The sequence below is a fragment of the Pseudopipra pipra genome, chromosome 6 (genome assembly GCF_036250125.1).
Source record: "Pseudopipra pipra isolate bDixPip1 chromosome 6, bDixPip1.hap1, whole genome shotgun sequence".
NCBI lineage: Eukaryota > Metazoa > Chordata > Aves > Passeriformes > Pipridae > Pseudopipra > Pseudopipra pipra.
In genome coordinates, this window is record NC_087554.1 from 39,737,688 (window position 1) to 39,761,742 (window position 24,055).

Below are 24,055 nucleotides of genomic sequence, written 5' to 3' on the forward strand. Positions count from 1 at the left end.
GGCATCAGCCCAGGATCAGCCTCAAACTGGGGATGTCAACTCCTCTGTCGCCATTATCTAGAAAGCATCTTTAAAAAATTCAAGATTTGTGTATGATTAAAAAAAATTCCCTCTTGTTGTTCAATCAAACACTTTAAAATGATGGCCCAGCACTCGAGTTTGCAGAATAAATAACATATTTCTGCTAGAGGTGCACTGTGTCATCAAGACGGAAGATGCTAAGACAGTCCTGAGGCTGGTGACAGTTGTATTGTGTATTATGAGATTTCTGCAGGAGCTAAATATTGTAGAGATCATAAGAATGGAAAACCTGAAGAAAAGAGTAAGGTTTGTGCTTTGCCTTGCACTGATTGAAGCATTTGCTGAATTTGTGCAGAGGAAGCTTTTCGTTTTGAGGCTGCCTAACACAACAGGAGAACTTGCCTTGCAAGTGTAATCAGAATTTACAATGGTTTCTATATTATTACAAACACACATACCTTTTAAACTATGGTGTTGAAATCCGAGTCTTCAACAGCATAGACTGAAATGTCATATGTACATCTATGATGCATATGACAAAACATGCATATGCACATCTATGATGTGCCTATGACACAAGATACAGGGAGAGTATGGGGCACAGAATTTAGCCATTTCACAGTAAATTAAATAGGACTTCTGAAACCTTTTGAAACTGTATTTTTTTAATTTTATGATTTTTAGCTTGCTTTATAAATGTTAAGCCTTGCTGTCCTTTTCCTGGAAATCTATGACACTAAAAGAAAATTTACTTGTTTGATATGTTATTACAATTTTTCTTCAAGGTAGCATTGAGCTTTAGTACTTAGTACTATCTGCTACTGTATAATAATTTAAATCCACTTTAATGACTTTTGTAACATAAATGTTTTAAGTATAATAACAATTATTTTAACAAGTGTTTCCTGATTCCAGGCGTGTGTAAAGAAGATGGAGTATGTAATATGTCTGACCAGATAACTGCTTTTACAAATTATATTCATTCTTCTTTATTTAGCTGCAAAATGAAGAGAGTTCAGTGTAGTTCAAGGAAAGCATTGTGGTAAACAGACAGCTTAAATGTGAGCAGTGTAAAGAGCAGCAGCTTGCAGAAATATTGCTATAGATACTAAGACCGTATCCTGCCTCGCTACGGACCACACATAATTGAATCATGTTCAATAGAAGGCCATTACAAAACAGTGCTGATTTGCAATGCTAATATGGTGAAGACAGCTGTCACTGGGAATTAAATATGATCATTCAAAGCCTGAATAAATGAGGTACCCATTATCTTCTGGCTCTGCTGCAGCCTGCTTAAAGAACACAAATAAATGATACTGTCTCAATAACCAGCTCAGTTTTTCCTTCTAGCCATAGAAATATGAAGAAGACAGAGGAAAGAGGGAGGGCAGACAACAACATCAACAACAAAAAGCAGAGTCAATTTACAAAGCCACACAGAGAACCAATGCCCTACGACTTCATTTGCAACAGAACAGTATTTGTGGAAATAGGGAGAAAAAGCTCTTTAACCAAGCTAACGTGTTCTACTGCAGAGCAGGCATACTTATTTACAAAAAAAAACCAGTGAAAAACCCCCAAGTGTCTGAAAATCTCAGGCACTGATTTTCCAAAAGAAATCAATTAGAGATGCCAAAATGTCAGATGAACTGGAACAGAGTCTACCAAGAGTGATAAAGGATAGATTAAGGTAAATTCCTTTTCCTTTTGCCATTCAGTACTTTTAATGGCATAAGGTATTTCAATTCAATTTCAGTGAGAACCATAATCTATTCACACGTAAAATGCTGATCAAGGTAGAAGAAATTTGCATTTGTTCGAAGAAAGAATTTGTGGGAAGTTTGTGCTGTTTCACAGACAGCAAAACCCCAACAGTGGTAATAAGAAGGAAAAAGAAAAGTTAATATAAAAATGAAGGGTATTTCTACTTCAGGTAAGAATGTCACAGCCAATTACTAGTCCCTCATGTAGTTAGTTTAGTCCTAAGTGGAATCTGCCTGTTTGGAGCTGCAGCTGGGCAGTGCATTGAAGAAAACGAATCCAAGTGAGAGCTGTGCAGGGCCAGGGTCTGCATTCCACAGGTAGCACCCTCTGGCTAGTCTGCTCTGTGTCTTGGTTGAGCAGCTGCCTGGGCTGTGGTGCTAGGATGCTGGCAGAGGGGAGCACTGGCAGCTGCGTGACAAGCAACGCCTTGTATGGTATCTAATTACCAACTCAAGCCTATAGGAAATGCAGTGTAAAATTTGCACTTTAAAGGAGAAAGGAGAAAGAAGACAAAGCAGTAACTCCCAGAAATCCTACAGACAGCAGGTATGCATGTGTGCAAGTGCTCCTTTAGATCTGTGATATCCTCAGAGGATAGCAACATATGAAGGACTATAGAGTTGTTTTCCTTCCATTGAAGTATTTGCCCACCCACTGCCTCTTCAAAATGTTTTACATTTTCCAATAGGAAAAGCAGCTTTTAGAGCCTATAAATAGCCAAAATAAGCTGGGCAAAGTAGGAGGAAAGGAGTTGAGAATAATGATGACCCAGACCACTGTGTCTTGTAATGCCAGGTCTCAGAGCAAGTGACCATTCTGGGACCTTTGACAGCCCTGTGTAGGTACTAAACAGGCAACAATTTTCGCAGTTGAGTTGGCTGTACACGTGAGAACATATGCTGGTCTAGAATGGTGAACTAACTGCAAGGAAAATAAAAGTATGAGCACAAGATTAACACATTCACTACATAAAACCAGAAAAAAAAAAGGTTTAGGAGGTATATGACTGAAAAATTGCGTCTGACATAAGATTAAATACCAGCAAGTGTAAGGTCATATATATGGCACAGAAAAACAAATCAATACGATGGGTACAAAGTGGGGATTAGCTCTCTAGAAGTCAGTAAATTTAGGAATGGGTGGAGTTTTAAAGATAAGAAAAATAAATGTGAAGTTGCAAATGGAAGCACAGTGAATGGTGTTGGTGAAACATATTGTGAGGCAGTGCATGAATGAAAAGCAACAGTGTTTGCAAGACACATGGCGTTAATGCATCTGCAATTGAAATGCTCTGTTTGCTTATATCCTCACATGTACTAAAATGCTTATGAAGTCAACAAGAAGGACATTTAATAGGGGAGAAAAACATAATACAAAGTACATGTGTAATGATGATTAGCACCATATCTCTCTTCTTTAGAAATAGGAGGATTCAGATACACAAATAAGCTATGCCTGAAGAATATTTATATTTTTGAAAGAGATCATGAATGTATGAGATACCAGTGTAAAGCAGGTGTGAGAGGATTTTCAAGGCCGGAATCCTTTGGTATCTAAGCATTTTGTAGATAAACTTCACTTGTGAAATAAAATAGAGCAAGGCCAAAGAAATACAGATTTGAAATCACTATTTTAAGTTCCTTCATCTGTCATTTACTTGATAACTATGCGGTTTGCAAACCCATTATCTGTGAGCCACTAAATAGAAGGTCTGTTGTGCCCTACTGTGTGAATATCTTTAATGAATTCTCTGTTTTTGTAGTTTCACTTGGGGTTTAGTATTTTTCCTGTTTTAAAGCCCAGGGAGGGAAAATCTTGTACTAAGTGTTTTGAAACTCTGTGGGTGCAATACAGCAGCTGTACATTTAATATCAAAGCCTTTGATTATGTTTAACTGAGGGGTTCTTCTTCCCTACCCTATTCCTTCCAGTGTCTCACATATTTCCTGCAGATTTATGCATTTTACCACTTAAAGAATTTCAAAATACATTTTAATTGCTAGGTAACTTTGTCTGTAGGACTCTGACTGATGCAGGTTTGTTGGTTTTTTTAAATGTGACTGGAAATGCCACAGGTGAAACACAGCCAGAGAATTAACCAAGGAACAAGAAAATTGTCACACAATGCATGATCCCACAGTGCTGTGCTTGTGGGTATAACACCTCTCACAGATAAGTGGTATATGTATAGCAAGGCCTTTCAATTCCTCTCCTCTGACTCTGGTCCTTTTGTGGTGAGACTTGGAGCAGGATTCTTCCCATATTTCTTCATTCATTCCATCTCATGCACTCCATGGCCACAGTATTATCTTGTCCTTCTTCTCCTTTTTATTAGGTACTTTTACTACCAGACAGATTATTATGTCCATGTAATCAGCAATTTTACTGCCAATACTACTGCATTTTTATGTAGAGGCTACTGTGTTTGTTTCACAGCAGTAAATGCAAGACTCTTTTGATAGCTTTCTTCTCAGGAAGGCCTTCATGTGCCACTGGATAAATGAACAATCTTGATCCTTTACAAAGAAAAGGTAGGATAATTCACAATTCTCCATTGTCAGTAAAGCACTCAGTATTCTCACGTGTTGTAATCATAGATGTAGATGTGGCAAATGGTGAGCAATTCATCCACAAAGTATCCTGCTAGCACTGTAAAATCAACTTTAGTGGTGCCAAATAAATGACTGTTCTATTAATAAATTAATGTTCTATGCCAAAGTGACTAGTGTAGTAGATGAGGGAAAGACTGTGGATGTATTCTACCTGGACTTCAATAAAGCTTTTGATACTGTCTCCCACATCATTCTCCAGGAGAAACTGGCTGTTCATCGTTTGGACAGGTGCACCATTTGCTGAGTATAGAACTGTCTGAATGGGCAGTGCCAAAGAGTGGTGTTAAATGGAGTTACATCCAATTGGCACACAATCACTAGTGGTGTTCCCCAGGGCTCATTATGGGTTCAATCCTCTTTAGTATCTTTATCGATGATGTGGACAAGCAGATTAAGTGCACCCTCACTCAGTTTGCAGACAACACCAAGCTGGATGAGAGTGTAGATCTGCTGGAGGGCAGGAAGGCTTCATAGAGGGATCTGGACAGGCTGGATCCATGGGCCGAGGCCAATTTTGTGAAGTTCAAAAAGGCAAAGTGTCGAGTCCTGCACTTGGGTCACAACAACCCCATGCAGCACTACAGTCTTGGGGAAGAGGGACTGGAAAGCTGCCTGGCAGAAAAGGGTCTGGTGATGTTCGTTGTCAGAGGCTGAGCATGAGCCACAGTGTGCCCAGGCAGCCAAAAAGGCCAATGACATCCTGACTTGTAGCAGAAATAGTGTGGCCAGCAGGGCTAGGGAAGTGAGTCCCCCTGTCCTCAGCACTGGTGAGGCCACACCTGGAATACTGTGTCCAGTTGTGGGCCCCTCACTACAAGGAAGACATTGGGGTGCTGGAGCTTGTCCAGAGAAGGGCAATGGAGCTGGGGAAGGAAGGGTCAAGAGTACAAGTATTGTGGGGAGTGGCTGAGAGAGGTGGGAGGTTCGGGGGGGCATTATTGCTTTCTATAACTACATGAAAGGAAGTTGTAGCATGGTGGAGATCAATCTCTCAGCAACAGAACAACAGGAAATGGCCTCTAATTGCACCATGGGAGGTTTAGATTGGATATTAGAAATTTTTTTTCACTGAAGTGCTGGTCAAACATACGAACAAGCTGCCCAGAGAAGTGTTTGAGCTACCACTCCCGAAGGTATTTAAAAGACATGTAGATGTGGTGCTTAGAGACATGGTTTAGTGGTAGACTTGGTAAACAGTTGAACTCAATGATCTTAGAGGTTTTTTTCCCAACCTAAATGATTCTAAATATCCTCTTGTAGCTAATTTGTCAATTTAGGTTTATATTGTTTCAGCATAGAGAGAAATAAAGAATCATAAAGCACTTTATTAAAGTAAGTAAATTTAAATTGGCTCTACCATGTATGAGGTATCAAGCATGTAAGGTGCTTGGAAGAAATTAAGCAAATGTTATTGTAATTGTAAGATATATATTTGATTTTTACCAAAGGAGTTCCAAGAAAACTAAAGGTATGAATAACCTAGGCAAAAATTAAAAAAAACCACAGGAAACTGCATGGACATGTTCTTCAGAAGGCAAGGGGTTTGTCCCCATCCATCTGCCTCCCTTTCTACATAAATTACAGAGCTAGTGAATCTTGATTTCAAAAAATTTTGGCCTTATGCTTGACTGTGATACCCTAAGTCCTTCCTATTCCACTTCTATCTCCCTACACTGTTGAAAGAAAAGGGACAAAGCATACATAAACACAGTATTTACCTTTTGACTTAAAATGAAAGCACTTGTAACTAAAGACCAGGGAAAAGGTGAGAGGAATGGAGAAACAGGTGATCTTACTATTGGTAGCTGGAGCACTTTCTGCATATTTCAATTCCAAGCTAGGCTGAATACTGTCACGTTCTTGCTACTAGCTCTATTTATTTCAAATTCCTCTTGAATGCTGCTGAAATCCATAGGAAAATTCCTGTTAATTTCCAGGCTTTAACTACATTTATTTTCCTGTCTTTTACTCATCTTAGGGTACTAGAATCTAAATTTTCTGAAATACCTTCTTCATGATGCCTAGATCTTATTTAATTTCCTATTTTATCTAGGTATCTAGAACAATTAAGAAAGAAGAGTACAGATAATGGTGATATTGCTTTCACTTAGGAATGGAATAAAATCCCCTTTGGATTATCTTCTTATTGCAATTAAGGAATGGAGCTTGTGTCTATGATGGAAACATAGTGAGGTTTGGTGTTTGTGGGTTTTTTTCAGACTTGCACAACTCACAGATTAAACCAATGTTTGCCATAGTAAATGGTAAGTCATTGATGAAGACTAATTGTGCTGCCCCATAAACAAAGATTGTTGTTAAATTTTGATTTTTATTTCTTAATCTTTACCTATCACTGCAGAACTCTCTGAGAGTTCACTTTTCATGATAAGGCAAGCTTCACTGTTTCCTAAATTCCTAGTGGCGTACTGTCTCATAGGTTGGCATCAGGGCTTCAGGTATTGCTCAGATCTTATTATCATGGTATGCAAGAGATGCACTGCAAAGTGAGTGGAACTTTATAAAATCTTCGAAACCTTTAAGTTAGAGACCTATGTGCTTAGATCTCTACATAGTCTAGCCATTATTGCTCTTTTCCTGCTATATGTGGATGGGTGCAATTGGGCTAATTAAAACCCAGCATCAAAACACTGAGTAGGTTGAATATATTTGTTTGAACTTCTGTTGTTAATCCTGTGCATAAACTGTAATTTATTTCCTTTTCTCATTATGCGTTAGACTGAATGGAATAAGTGTTGTGCTCAAGTGTTTGCACCATGTTGATAAGGTTGGAAACATAGCTATGAGCTGTGTTGCACAGCAACGAGTGCATTATTTTTACATTATGAGATCACAGTAATTTTTGTATGTTATACTCAAAATAGTAAAAGAAACGGTAGGTGAAGCTCTCTCTTCAGTAGAGTTTTGTTTTCATTTTGCATTTTTCAGTCATTTTGTGTCTTTCCCAAATAGTCTAAACTGTATTATTCTTCCTTTCAAATTTAATAACAAAAACCCCCAACAACTTCATATTAATTATCCGATTAGGGGACATAACATGTTCTTTCCGTCCCTCTCTATTTTTATTCTTGTTTATTTTTGAAGTGTGAATGGGGTATAAAATCTATCCAATAAAAGGGAGATGGAGATAATCGAACTCTTTTCATACAGTCCCAGGTAGAAATCAAATCCAAGACCCAGAGGTGAAAGTTGAGCTCTGTAACTACTTTACCAAACTATTCTTGGTAATTATCAGCATGAGCATAATTATTAACGTTTCAATTATACTCACAGCATTGCATCTCTCCAAGGGGTTTAACTCCACTGATTTTCATTTTGTCTTATTTTTTTGGTAGACATCCAGTTGGAACGAAGTTGCTGAATAATATTTTTAACACAAAAGGGTAACATACTTTTCAAAATACAGGATCTATATGTTTTGTCCTCAATGACACTTGTATGTTTCCAGATTTTAATTGCTTAGTAACACTGCTTGGCATAGTGAGTAGATTTAAATAGATTTAAATAACTTATTACACAGGAAATAAAAAACTGTATCCAAACTCCTCTCTAAAAAACATAAAGTTTGAAATTGAGATCTTGATTAATAATACTTTATCCTTTAATTTAAAAGTATTATTCACTCTTTGTCTGCTGCTTAATAACTTTTTACATATGTTTCTTAAAATTTACTTGGCCAATGGATGAAGTCAAATAATTTATCTATTTAAAAATATTTTTTGGTTATATTTCTAAACTTTTTCTGAATATTCAAACTTAAAATGCGTAGTAAAATCAGGATTTGCGATGTGGGAACCACATGAGATATTTCTGTACCTTTGTTAATTCTATATAATCATCTTTAGTGCTTGTACATTATGGTTGAGTTCGAGTTACCTGGTATGTGAGCATCTCTGAGTAAAAGTACCGTATTATTCTCTATTTATAGGAGTTGTACTTTCAGGAAAGGCTTATGAGAGAGACCAGCCTATCTGGAAGAGGAACAGAGATTTCAACTTGAAGACTGAGTATAACAGCAGAAGTGATTCTCATCCTAGAGACATGTGAACTCTATCATTTTAGCTAACTAGGCAAGTATTTGTTGAAAAACATTTAGATGATAACTTGTAACAGTAATTTAAAAAAATAATTTGAATGAAGGGAAAGTTGTGTAAGTAAGTGTGAAGGATTAGCAAATTTGTGAGAATGTGTTTAGAATATTTTATATGGGCAAACGAACACTAAAATATGCAAAGCTGTTGAGCTCTTGTATCTGCTAAAAACACAGGTCAACTCACAGAAAAATTCTTGATAATTGCAACAGAAAATGCAAGTTTGGACCAAAGTGATTATACATTTGTTTCTGTAAGTTTGAAAAAGATTTGTGCTAGCTCAAATTTCCCTGAAATAGATTTATTAGAAAACACTGCAGCTAGAGAAGTGATTATGTATCTTGAATCTATTGTTCTCTGTCGTCTATAGGTCTACTACCTGCCAGCAAGTCACACTATTATGGGCAGGAATTCAAGGAGCTGGCAGAGCTGTGCAATCTCAAATAGGTATATGGTGCCTCTGAATCATTCTCAGCCTAGCTACCGGGGAAAATGGCATACAAAATTGTATTTTCAACAGTGCCCAGACACAGATTGCATACTGTGTTTGTGACCGATGAAATGGCACATAACCACTACATCAGCAGAGGATTCATCATGAACCTGGTGGTAATGGGGGACATGAGCTGCAGAACCAATTTATAGGGATTTTGTCACGAAATTTTAACATATACACACTGTATGACACCATTTTACGGCTGTAGCCATTTTGTCTCTCCTGACGGTAAATGCATGCTCACTCCTTGACCCATCATCTGTGTGTGAGTGCAATGCTGCCTGTCTCCACGGTGCCTATGCTTAGGAGAATGTTGCAGAGTTGCTGTACTCCACATGGAGAAGTTGCACTGTTCCCAAAACTCACTCATGAGATGAAGGTTAGCAAGGATCTGCTAAAAAAAAAGGCCAGGGGTAAATGATAATGATAGCTGCCTGAAACAGGAACCAGAGCAAATGGACTGACCCTCTCCTAGTAGTACTGATATATGATGGGCAGGGTTTGAGCACATTGGGTGATTACACAAGGCACTTGAGACTATCTGAAAAGTTGTTAAGAAAATTCAGTTGATAGTATATGTGACATAGTTATTTGTATCATATTCATATATTTTTCTCTTACTGCCTTTTTTTTTTTTTTTTTGCTCTGAAAGGACATCATGACACTGGGAACTTGACACCTAGGGGTAAAAGGTGCTATGGAGATCTGTTTAGTTATAGCTCACTAGAAATGGTCAAAGAATAAATCCATTCTTTTGCAAGAACTGTGTTAAAAAACATGACTGAACAAGCACAAGAAGTTAGAGTCAAGTTGTTCTGTGGCCTTCAGAGAGGCCTTAAGTCAAGCCTATTTTAAAGCATATGATGATCTTGTGCTAGGACTCACCTTTGAGCAAATAAGGACACCTGCCTTATTTAGACAAAACTTCAGTGTTTTCAGCGGGTTTTGCACTGCAGTAACTGCAAAAATCTGCCTGTTGGTAGCAACTGATGTAAAGAAGTTCAATATTTGCTCTGATATTTCCTTAATTTTAAACCAACCAACCCACCAAAAAAAAGCTATCTCCCTTGTTCTGTCAATGTTACAGTGTTATAGTGCATATTCTGATTACATTATGTCATTTATCTCCACAGAAAAAGAGAGTGTGAGGAACTTAGAGAACACACGCCCTGATGTTAGCTAGATGTACAGTTACGTTGCTGCTCTAGATGGTTTGGCTATGTATCCATGTGAAACATGAGCTTTGACAGTACATATTTATTTATGTGTTATATTTGATCCTGAAGCAGCAATATATCAAGAAATGACAAGTGATTTACCTGTACAAGTAAAGGGGTGAAAACAGTATGCCTGGATGACTGGAGAAACATACAGAGGTACTCAGAGCTCTCAGCCCTTCCCATTGTCATTGACAGGAGCTGGTGGTGTTCTGGGTATTTGTTCTTAACCCCAAAACCATAAAAAGAGTTACTAGACTTGTCATCTAATTATACTGGATGAGAACATACAGCAAAATTCAATAATCATCTTCATTTTTTTTCCTAATTTCAACTAATTCTTCTGTACAAATAGGTATTTAAATAACACAGACTGTAAAAAACAGCAGCAATGAGCCAGAGTGTATGTGTCTAGAAACTCTCTTATATAAATTAGTGCCTTTTAAAAATCACTGTAAACCATGTTTTCTATAATTATGGCAAACCCTAGAGTTTTACCCAGGTAATAGTAATTTTTAGTGTCTTCACCATTATTTTCCTTTTTATTTATTTAACTATGACTAACTTAAGCAGACAATGTTAAGTGGGGAAACAGATGTTGTTAAATAGCCTGTAATTATGCCTTTAGTTATCTGTTACTATCACAAGGCTTGTCCTGCTACTATGACCAGAAAAAGCGACCTGACTGATTTCACCAGTAGCCTTGCCAGTATCTGATGTAGAATAGATGGCCTTATTAAGCAATCAGAAAAAAATAAATAAAAATCAACCATTACAGTGGAATAGTAATCATCAGTGTTTATAGTAGCCCCACAATGCACAATCAGAACCATGAATTCTGCTAATTGTGTACCTTCTGCATCCAGAGGTGCCTGCAATAGTAAACAAAAGGGACTTGAAAATTAGTGTTCGTAGCAATTAGTTTCTGTCTACAGGCATAGCCCAGTTCACGGAAGCCATGATTCAAACAGGGATTATTACAGTAACTATGGTATTTAAATATCCTCTGTCATTATTTAGCATCAAATTTAGCATTGCTGGACTAATTTGGATTTACTCTTTAAAATATGTTTGTAGGGAATTTTTAAAGTCACAAACTGCAAACCATTTATTTTACTCTTTTTCATGTTACCCACATCAGTTGTTTCCTTTTAAAGATTATGAGCCTGTATCAGATTCACTGTGGATGTAAGTGTGTGTGCTATTGAATAGATGAGACTTATGAATGACATAGCGGAGAGTGTTGGACTATTATTTTTCACAGAATGATCTATAATATATGGCATGTTGAGGGATTTCATACTTCATACAAATGTAAGAACTGGAAGTTTATTTTTTATAAACACAGCTACAAATTCACACCAGTGAGCCGTGATATACAAATGCTTTAGAAGAGAAATTTAGGTATGTAATTTTCTGAGTAAACTGCTAGTGTATTTTCAGATGGACCTCGGTGAAAGCTCAGTAGATTATATTAAGTTGGTTACAAAAAGCCTTTTACCCTTTTCTTTCCTTTGAATCTTTAACATTTCTGACTTAATAATCTGATAGACAAATCTCTGTTCTTCAGTCCTTACCATTATAGACTCCCTGCTGTAGGTGCTTAAGGGGCAAATTAACAGTAGTACAATTCAAGTAACCTCTTCACCTTTGTATCAAAGCATCAGCTGCATGTTCTTGCTTTGCTAAAGCTGTCCATATGGTTACAGCAGACCTGTGACAAAAGCATACAAAAAATGCTTAGAATTCAGGAAAATAAACCACAGGAAGATATAGGAAAAAGGAGGCAAAAAGTCTTTAAGTCAATCCTCAGTCTTAGCTCTGGTCTTTAAAGGTTATACTGAATAACGGAAATGTATCATCTGCAATTATTAATAAGGTGCATCCTTATTAGTTAACTACTGTTTAATCCGTATGTGATTAACTGTGTGACCTTAAAAGATTGTTATTAATACAAAACATTGCATTATGAAACTATTAAGTTATAGGAAAATATTGGTACTTTGAAGACAATCAGAATGATAAGTGTGATAGTTTTTAGAGATACTATACCAACATTTCCTCTGACTGATTGCATTACATATTGATATTAGCAAGTATCAGTACGTAGTGCAATCAGTCAGTGGAAAATGAGTGAAATGTGAACTAATGAGAGCTAATTGTCTCATATAATAGCAAGGACACAGAATTCTATCAATTAAATTAGTCTGAGTTGAAACAACTATCAGTGTAATAATGTTGATAATATCAACCAAATTAGATGTAATGAAATAAATGGTATGCTAAAGATCAAGGATACCCACCGGCTTCGATTCCTGCCTCCTGCTAACTGGTGAGAGATCCTCATGACTTTGGGCTCAGTTTGCTTCAAGTTCTGCCTAATGCACAGCCTGAAACATGCAGTTCTGTACTCAGGGCATAGGTAATGCGGGCTTTGTTTTGATTATCGTATTTTGCATCTGGCAAATGGGGGAAGCCCTCTGGGAGGTTGAGACAGTGAACAAATAGTAAAGATATGCCATTAAAGACTATTGCTAGCTTCAGCATAGCTGTTGGTGAAAGCAGGAGATGTGATAAGTGAGAAGTGCTGGCTTGAGCATGCAAGATGTTGAGGCTTTTGTTTTTTCCTTTGGAAACTACTTAAAATGAACATCTGTATTGTATGATCGGTAATGATCTCATGATACTCAACACTGTTTTTCCCTCCTTGCTTTGTCCCATTATTTCCAGATGCTGTTAGGCAAGGCTCCCAAAGCTGTTCCAAAGTTGTTCACAAACAACTAAATCCACATGGGGACTGATTGGTGAGGACTAGGTTTTCAGAGATACTGAGAACACAGCAGCTCCCACGGAGGCTGAGGGAAGCATTGGGATCATCAGTCTTTCAGTCCTGGTATTTAGGAATTCAAATGGACCTAAAAGCCTAACATCACCCACTTCTAATGATCCAGCTTCTGAAATTTCTGCTTCACTCTGTATTGCTGTTTCACCTCCTCAGTGTCACTCTTTCTAATTCTGTGATTTAATTCTTGTGACCAAGAGATGCCCATTAAAGGGCCAAGTAAATCTATCAGTCACTCCTGTAACAGGACTTGGGATTATTAACAATATGAATTCTCAAAATGAATAGGGAACATTGATCTGAGTTTATGCAATGAGGCAGAAATGCATTTAATTGATTAAAGCAGTCCTGATAACCTGATCACTGCAAATCCCTCCTCAGTTAACATCTTAGAAACATAATCTGATAAAATAAAAAAACCAAGCCAGAAATTGAATGTTCAATGGACAGTGACTTTTTTAAATTTAGAAAGTGAAACAACTTGATATCCAGACCAAGTCTGAACACTGTGAAGGATTCAAAGGTGAAAAAAACAAATTTACTTTGTGATGCAGTGAAATATTATCTATAAAGCCCACTTTCTGCTGCAAGGCTCTGGACCATGCTATCATGAAAGTATTTGAGCTGGTGAGATACAGTAAAAAGAAACACAGAGAAGATACAGGAGAGAGACCATAGAATCAAATGGGCAAAACAAGAGAGAGCAAATGCATGCAACTTCTGAAGTAAAGAGAGGAGAAGTAATGATAAAAGGTTTGTGTGGTCCTACTTACCACAGCCTTTTTTTTTTTTTTTTGCTGAATATAGTAAAAGGTAATAGTTTGCACTTATGCAGTGTTTGCTTTGCCAACATTCATTCCTCCCTAGAGCTACTCACAGTTCAGAATAACAGAAAGACAGAAAAAAGTCAGGGCCACACAGACTATAGGTACTACCAGGATTGCAACGCATACTTATCTGAAAGTGCAGCTTGGGAAAGCACTACAGAAAGAGAATGCCCCAGCAAAATTGCAAAATTTGGCTGATGACTTTCAGGCTGATCTTGTGAAAATCTGCAACTGTGTATGAATGTTTAAAAATTGTCCATTTTTGACTGGATGGAGGGAATTTTTTTCTCCATGACAAAGAAAGCAGACATAAGAGTGTTACAGTTGAACCATCTCACTGATATCTCTTTCAAGAAACAGTAATTTCCTTGTAGTACACAGTCACAGGAAGCAAACGCTGGAAATACCGCCATGCTACAGAAAGCTTGTGTCAGAGGAGAGTACAGCACCTAAACCATACACAGTGCTGAAACCACATCACTGAAAAAACTTTATCATCCACTAACGGTGTATTTTATTTATTATTTAGAAAGCATTTGACACCTCTCTATCTCAAAGGTTTGGGAGAACGGTGACAGGTTCAACAGCATGTCACTGTACTCACCACAGACCTCTATCATCAGAATCAAACCACAGTGTGAAGAACAAGTGTTAGGGCTGACTTCCATTAGACTGGGCATGAAAAAATGCCATTTCAACAGAAATATTGAATTTATTTTGAAACTGCTGGGAAAAGATTTTGAAAGATGGAAGGAACAGAAGTTTCCACTGGTATGGCTGTCTTAACTGATCACTGATGATGACTGTACTACAGTGATCCCTTCACTTAAGAGTTGGATTTGATGATCTTTTAGTGGACCTTCCAGTTCCTTTTTTTCCTTTTATTTTTCATTTAGCAAGACTATTATCTCACCCATTTTTGAGTTGCCATTAAATTCACCCCCCTCATCTGTCAGTAGACTTTCTTTCTCTTCCGTGTTTACTTCCCTATCCATAAAAGCCTTTTTAATTCTCCCAAGCCCCTTTTTATTTATTCTGGACTTGACTGTAATGCAACACTGTGCCCTGGATAAGTAGTTATATTGCCCTAGGAGCAGGCCAGATAATTAAGTAGAACTTGGAGCTCTGGTCTCGCCTTGTGCTTTGCTCCTGAAGGCAGAGTTGGATTGTGGCTGTGTGTGTGCACTCTAACCAGTAACTTTTCCTGACAAATCAGAGGGAAAACCATTTTGTAGATACAGTGACTGATTTCCCTGCTGATCTACATGCAGGCAATGGGTCCTGCTCTCCATGTCAAACTTCTTGCTAGTCAAGAGAGCAACATGCAGCAGGTAAAGTAATACTTCACTGCCTTTGTGAGCCTCAGCTTCAACGCTTGTAATTTTCTTAGCCTTGAGCTAGACAAGAAGTTCTCAATGCTGTGGTGGCCAGCAGGCACATAGGTACTGTCAAAGTGTCATGGTCAGGCAGCCTAGGCAGGGAAACAGCATCACATCTTGGTGCATCATCAGTGGAGTAATGTCTAGGATAGTCCATACTTCTAGTTTTTGTCTCCCCATGTCAGCTTTCTCTAATCGAGTCTGAATGTTTTAGACTTGCTTGCTAAGGAAATAGCCCTTCTAGGATTTTATTATATATGTGTGTATACGTCTCCCTGCTACATTTTAGTTATTTCCTTTCTCCCTTTCTCTTCTTCCCCCTCCTTTATAATTTTTCAGCCTATTTTCCAAATCCACACAGAGGACTACAGAATTCAAAGATGTTTGGAACGTAGGTGGTCAGGTAAGGAAAAGAAAGAAATCCTGCGAACGCCACCTTGAGGAAAATGCTGCAGCCTGTGCTCAGCCTCCATCAGGCATGAAAAAATCCACTGCTTCATGAAGTTTTCCCTCCCATATGGGTTCTCTGGTATATAATGAAGGAAAAATTCTGGTTGAAGCATTTCCCATAACTGGGTCATGGGTAAGGGCTTATACATATGCCTTCTCTAATGTCAAGTAAGCTCATGCTGTATGTTAATGTTAACTCAGTCAAAAGAGCAATCGTCTATGACACAAGAATCTGACAGTTTCTTTAGTTTCACTGTATGCTGAACCACTGCTTTCTTCTCCACTTCTTTTACCTATCTTTATAATCTCAGATATGTCAGCAATACTTCACAAAGCCAGTGTTTAGGTTTCTTTTTCACAGGATCCATCTGTGGCACATACACTAATTCAAATCAATAGTTGCCTTTTTTGAGGGCTCCCTTTCCATCTTTAGGTTATTTTTTAATCAGGGACCCTTTTATTTATGTCTTACTGTTCTGTTTTCAGATAGCTTCTGACTGCTGTTTCTTTATTTTTCTCTACGAATTAGCAGGGTTTCTTGTTCTGGTTAATAAAAGTTTGTAACTTGAGAACCTTCTTATTACACGCGTGATTGTATTTGTTATCCAACAGAGAGATGGGAGGTCAGGTTCTCTCCATAATGGTTTTTACAGGCTGGAGAAATAATTATCCATCCTTGACTGTGTGCTTTGTAGTCAGACCTGTTCTTCCCTCCAGGTTTGCTCAGTATGTGTCCTTCCCCATGCTCAGTGGGGCAGGAAGGTTGCCATATGTGGCCAGTAGTCTGCCCTTGTATAACATTCAGCCTGTTGCACTGTACTGCCATAAAAACCTAAAGCATTTTCTACTTAACTGATTCAGCTTACAAGTCAAACCAGTGGGACTAGTTGATCTGTAGAAGGAAAGAGGAGAAACTAGTCAGATGTTTTCTCCATAGTCGATACTAATCAAAAATGATGGTATGGGAATGTGTCAGAATATTTGTCAAAATGTAGGATAAAATGCTAGATAATCTTTCCTATATTTTTGCCTCTAGCCTTCTGTCCTGAATACTCTTGTGAAAAAAAAAAAACCAGCAGGTATGACATCTGACCATGATTTAATGACCTAAAGATATGCTATTGTCAACAACTGTAACCGCTTCCAAGGAACCTTCACATTTGGCTGCTGCTGTTTTATCATGTATGTTGTGACTCGTTTTGTTTTTTTTCTTACCTTTGCTTTTGTATTGCTTTAAAAAGACAACAGAACATGCTGTGAGCTAATGTTTCGCTTGTAAAAGGTTATGGATTAAGCTCAGCTGGTTTCTCAGCCTAACACAGGGTTCATGATTAGAAGAATGAAAACAAACATGAATTGAAAATGTCACTAACCTTTATTGGGCCCTGAAAATCCCTGAGCCTGCATGACAGGAGGCTTTCCTGTTTTCAACAGGATAAAAAAGATTGAAACAAAACAGCACAGATCTTGGCTATTTACATCTTTTAATGAATGCTCTTCACGTTGGGGTCTCTTTGTCAATCTCCCAGTTTTCAAGGGTTTAGCTGTGAAAAGTGCGGATGGTATCACATACTCTTATAAATCATGGAGTAGACATATGTCTAGGATGTTTTTTCCTCCAAATTATGCCTACTGTAAAGGACAACATTTTAAGCTTCATTTACAACTATGCATGTATGAGGTAGCCAATTATCCAGTCTGAGTGTTCAATTGCAGAAAAGCTGAATAAAAGCGTCTCTAAATAATGCAACAATTTTATTTTAATAAGTTCAATCAGACAAAATATTTTTATAAATTCTAGATGACAGAGTTGTTTGAACTTTTAAACTGTTTATTGAAAAAAAACCAACAAAATCCAACCCCCCAGCCCTCTCACTTAAAAAAAATAATCAGTTCTTGCTCTAGTTGCTGTGGAAGAACATGCTCTGTCTTACCAAGGGAAGGAGGAGCACAAAGCCAACTCAAACCGGCCAGAGTGGAAACCAAAAATGCCACTGATCCGAGATCCTTTGCTCTGTCAAAAGCACAGATCCAGGCTCAATATCTTAGATGTACAAACTGAAGGAGACTATTGCTCTTCCTCAGCACTAACTCTTCCCATGAATTAGGGAAGAATCAAGCATCATATCTGCCCTTACAAACCCAGATATTCCCTGCTTCCTTATTATCTTACACTGCTCAGCTGACTTTTTTTCCCAGTCAAGCTACCAAAACCACAAAAGAATTACCAAATGTTTTTTCATCTACAAAGAAACAAGATATATGTTTCCCTTCATTTCAATTTTTTTAGCTGCATGTTTTTTTAGCTGTACCATTGCTTCACTGATTTCATAGGTAACCTGAGAAAATACTTTATGGAGGAAGAACACCAGGGGATCCTGCAACCAAATTGATTTCGTTCACCTGATCTATAAATGTCTGGTGGATATGGAATTTTTCCTCACAAAATCACATTTACCTTTCTCACAAAGCAAAGTGAGGCAATATAAACCCACGCTTAGTACATAATTATTTAACATATCCTAGCATTTCATGGTGGAACTCTGACCTGTAACTGAGATTTAATGAAGTGCTTTGGCAGAGAATTAATATTAGGGGGAATATAAACCTGCAATTTTTTTAGTCTCACTTCATCCAATTATAGTTTGTTCTTATATTACATAATCTACTTTACAGTTTTGTTGTAGAGACAAGAGTGAGATCTTACAATAATTTAATGAGGACTAGGAGTTGTAATCTCTAACTCTTTTAGTCTTGCAAATATTGAGGAAAGTCTTATTTGATAAAACTTCCTAAGGTTTCTTAATAATTTAGGACCCTAATCCACAGCTTCAAAATCATCTGAGGCCCCAGTTTCTAAAGATATATGGACATGTGAGTTCTGTTTATTGAAAGTGATAAACCAGATTAACTGAAAATTGAATAAATGGCTCAAAAACTAGAGTGTTAACTCCTTAAACAGTTGAGCTTAGGTTGAGAAAGGAGGATTTGCAAGGCAGAATACAATGTCCAGGTGTCTTGCCACACAGTGAATACACATCTACAATCCCACATTCTTTAAGTGGATGAAAAAGGTAGGGAGTATGGTAGAGAGCTATCTAATTACCCACGGGAAGAAATAACTAGGAACATTAGGAACATGACTACATATCTCATACTGTCAGATGAGTATCATGCCTTGCCAGTTACTAAATCGCCTCTCTGTCATCTCTCCAAAGTCACCTTGGAGAGAAGGCATATGAGTCTCTATAACCCTGTAAATCCATAATTGTATGTGAAGGGTGAAATGTATCTCTGATGAGCTTCTACAGAACAGGGCAGTTTGATGCAGCTTGACGGTTAAGATGTTCACACGGAAAACAGAAGTTTAAAGGAGATTTGATCCTGCATCCCAAGGAACACTTCTGAAACTACTACTACTACTACTACTACTACTACTACTACTACTACTACTACTACTACTGCTACTACTACTACTACTACTATTGACTAGGATGAGAAGGATTGGAATGAGGGAATGGCTGGCTTTTCCTCCTGGCTGTGATTTGTCTGAGGTTAGACATCCTTGGGGTACATCTGACATGTCAGCTCTTGAAAATGGGACAGGTATTAGAAAACATTGTCTGGGAATATCGGTGAGTTTAGATGTGAGATAGACATCAAATTGCTGAGTGCTTTCAGGACTCAAGCACTTCTGCTCACTCTATGCAAAAACTTGGTCTCCTAGGAGATTTCTCTTATGGAAACTTGAGGAAGTTTTGAGGATCTGAATTTTTGATTTGGGTGCCTAAAGTGGTATCAAGATACCTGCATACTCCTCTTGAATTCTAATTCATGGAGGCAACTGTTTAAAGATAGTGTGTGAAAGTGCATGAAAGTGCTTTATTTTGATTTGTCAAAGGTTACACGGGCAATTCACTTTATTTTGGTACACTTTGTCCAGGACACATAGGATTTTTGGTATAAATAGGTTAGAATTAGATTATTGGGCTGTTCAGTAACCTTAATCTATCTATCTATCTATCTATCTATCTATCTATCTATCTATCTATCTATCTATCTATCTATTTGCCTTAATATATTTTTAAACACTGAATATATGTGAAACTAACTAGCCATAAAAGCCCAATGGGCTGAGGTTCCAAAATCACTTATTCATCTTTGTATTTTTTTTTTTTAATGTCATTTTACTGCTGCATTACCTGTGGTGTGGTAATAGAAATGCAGAAAATAAAAAAGTGCTGGCTTTTTCATTTTGTCTTCGGCTATAATAGTTAAAATCTCATGTTAGTTTTCTGGGAAAAAAGAAAAAGAAAACCATGCTGAGAGCATTTGGAGCAATGTAAAATTGTTTAGTTTAATTTGATAAGCTCTTGAGAGCAGTTTCACTTATTATATGGTGCTATATAATGTCTTGGCATAGTTTGGACTGTGTGAGAGTGAAGCATGAATTCAGGCATAACTCAGTGACCATTGTTTTCAGTCTTAAAAACACATGAGCACACCTGATTTATAATCAAAGCAAGGAGCTAGTGACACTTGGCATGTGGAAATTACTATTTAACTTGGTGCCAGTTTCTGCTAAGCTTTCCCAATGTACTTTTGTCTCGGCCTGACCACTTTTGACTGTTCAGGGAGAAAGGTTCCCTTCAGCAGAGAACTGAGCCAACTGTTTAAAGAGTGTTTTTTCCCTAATAAAACTTTACAGAACTTTTATGTGAATTTAGTGTTTGTGAAAGGCCCTGCAGTGACAGCCCAGGGAACAGAGGCCCTAAGCTCATTGACAGACCATGTGCAGTGCACACAGGGTCTGTCAGCAATGCTCTGGCCCTTCCATACTCACATGTGCTCTTCACAGCCCAAACATGATTACCTGTGGTAGATAAAAGATTGATGAGGTCTCTGATGCTCTTCTGTCATTTGATTTTCATCTGAGACTACCACAGGATTGCAGCCAGATTCCAGATGTAGAGAGCTTTTGTGGTGTGGATGCCCGAACACAACCTTCCTCTCCACAAATGTAGTGAGAGTGCTACAGGCGCTGGAGCTGTGGCCCCTGTGGCCCGTGGTGAATACCATGGTGGAGCAACTGTGCCCCTGCAGCCCATGGAGGACCATCGGGGTTCAGAGACCCACCTGCAGCCCACGGAGGAGCCCATGCTGGAGCAGGTGGATGCATGAAGGAGGCTGTGACCCCGTGGGAGGCCCAGGATGGAGCAGGGTTCTGCCGGAGACCTGTGGCCTGTGGAGAGGGAAGCCCACGCTAGAGCAGGATTTTCCCGGGTAGGACTTGTGGCCCCTGTGGCGGAACCACATCAGTACAGCTCATTTGTGAAGGACTGCACCCCATGGAGGAGTGACCCATGGGACAGCAGTTTGGGAAGAGCTGCTGCTAGAGGGATGAACTCATGTTGGAGAGGTCCATCAAGGACTATCTCCTGTGAGAGGGACCCCACGGGAGCAGGGGAAGGACTCCTCTCTCTGAGCAGTGGCAGAAACAACAACTGACCATAACCCCCATTCCCCATCCCCCTGCACCACCGAGTGGGAGGAGGGAGAACATGGAAGGAAGGAAGGGTGGGAGGAAGGTGTTTTTAAGACTGTTTTATTTCTCACTCTTTGGCTCTTATCCTGTTAGTAATTAATATAAGTACTATCCCCACTTTGAGTCTTGTTTTGCCTGTGAAGGTAGTCAGTCACTGACCTCTCCCAGCTCTTATCTCTACTCATGAATTCTTAGCTGGTTTTTTTCTCTCTCCTCTGTCCAGTTGCAGAGGGAGAGTGAGAGAGTGGCTTTAGTGGGTACCTGGTATCTGGCTAGGGTCAACCCACTACAACAAAGCCCTCCTGTATTCCAGGAGGATGTAGTTAGCAACTTACTGAGCCAGCTGCATCCTAACAAGTCTATGGGACCAGACGGGATCCATCCCAGGGTGATGAGGGAGCTGGCAGAAGAGCTTGCCAAACCGCTCTCCATCATCTTCCAACAGTCCTGGCTCTCTGGGAAGGTCCCAAATGATTGGAGGTTGGCGAATGTCACCCCAATCCACAAAAAAGGCTGCAAGCAGGACCCTGGCAACTACAGGCCTGTCAGCCTGACCTCAGTGCCTGGCAAGGTTATGGAGCAGATCATCCTAAGTGTAATCACACAGCACCTACAGGATGGACAAGGGATTAGACCCAGCCAGCACGGGTTTAGGAGGGGCAGGTCCTGTCTGACCAACCTGATCTCTTTTTACGATCAGGTGACCCACCTGGTCATTGAGGGGAAGGCTGTGGATGTGGTCTATCTGGACTTCAGCAAGGCCTTTGACACTGTCTCCCATAATATACTCCTGGAAAAGCTGGCAGCCCATGGCTCGGACAAGTGTATCCTCTCCTGGATTAGGAGCTGGCTGGAGGGTCGGGCCCAGAGAGTGCTGGTGAATGGAGCTGCATCCAGCTGGCGGTCGGTCACCAGTGGTGTTCCCCAGGGGTCTGTGTTGGGCCCAGTCCTGTTTAACATCTTTATTGATGATTTAGATGAGGGGATTGAGTCCATCATCAGCAAATTTGCTGATGACACCAAATTGGGAGGGAGTGTCGACCTGCTGGAAGGCAGGAGGGCTCTGCAGAGGGATCTGGATAGACTTGAGAGATGGGCTGATTCCAATGGGATGAAGTTTTAATAAAGCCAAGTGCCGGGTCCTGCACTTTGGCCACAACAACCCCATGCAGCGCTACAGGCTGGGGACAGAGTGGCTGGAGAGCAGCCAGGCAGAAAGGGACCTGGGGGTACTAATTGACAGGAAGCTCAACATGAGCCAACAGTGTGCCCAGGTGGCCAAGAAGGCCAATGGGATCTTGTCCTGTATCAAAAATAGCGTGGCCAGCAGGAGCAGGGAAGTGATCCTTCCCCTGTACTCTGCGTTGGTGAGGCCACACCTTGAGTATTGTGTTCAGTTCTGGGCCCCTCAGTTCAGAAAGGATATTGAGGTGCTGGAGCAGGTCCAGAGAAGAGCAACAAGGCTGGTGAAGGGACTGGAGCATAAGTCCTATGGGGAGAGGCTGAGGGAGCTGGGGTTGTTTAGCCTGGAGAAGAGGAGGCTCAGAGGTGACCTCATCACCGTCTATAACTACCTGAAGGGAAGTTCTAGCCAGGTGGGGGTTGGTCTCTTCTCTCAGGCACTCAGCAATAGGACAAGGGGGCACGGGCTTAAGCTCCGCCAGGGGAAATTTAAGTTGGATATCAGGAGAAAATTCTTTACAGAGAGAGTAATCAGGCACTGGAATGGGCTGCCCAGAGAGGTGGTAGATTCACCATCCCTGGAGATTTTTAAACGCAGATTGGACGTGGCACTGAGTGCCATGATCTAGTAAATGGACTGGATTTGGACCAAGGGTTGGACTCGACGATCTCGGAGGTCTTTTCCAACCCAATCGATTCTATGATTCTATGATTTATGATTCTATGAAGTATACAATAACTTTTACCAAGTAGTCTTCTTTTATTGTAATACCGAAACCAGTTAGATTTCTACCAATAATTTCCAGTGAGTGAAACATCTTTCATTTAATCCTGTTCTTTAGCTCAGTTGAAATGTGGCAACTAAAACAATGGAGGAAATTTCCTTACGTTATAGAACTAGAATAGAAGTGCTTATGTAGGGATCACCAACACTAGTTCTAACACAAAATGTTGGGTAAATTTGTATTAAAATCAGTTGCACCTCAGAAGCTGCATACAGTGTATTCAAATTCTATAATTCAAGACAGCAAAGGTGTTAGAGACTAGAAGCCGTGTCAGGATTATCTTGACAGCACATACACTGAGGCTTTGCATTTGACATATATACCCTCTTGCATTAGCTGGACAGGCTGTCCCACTGAAGCCCCATCCTGATCTGAGAAGGTCATATCACTCTTTTCCTCTAAAATGAGAAGAGGATTGCTGCTGTTCATTGAACAGCCCAATGCTGGGAGTGATGCCCAGGAATGGGGGAAGAGGCATTGTCACCACCACCAGATGAGGAAGGCCGTGAGGGATTGAGCAGACCTATCACCCTGGACTCAGCAGGAAAAGAGGATCAAGCATTTCGGGCAGTTTTAGGCAGGAAAACCAGTACAGGTGATTCAGCAAAGATGTCCTACCTTTAGGTATAAAAACTAGCACAGCTCTGAGTATCCAGGACACTTTTTTACAGATATCTTGAAGGTTTAAGCATTGAAAACTGTTTCAAATTATGGCTGAGTTTTGTGGACTGCTTTTAGGAAGTTAAGAGGAGAAATACTGCCATTTTTGACTTTATTTTGTCTTCTTGTTGAGCATTTTTGAAATTACATGAATTATGATCTGT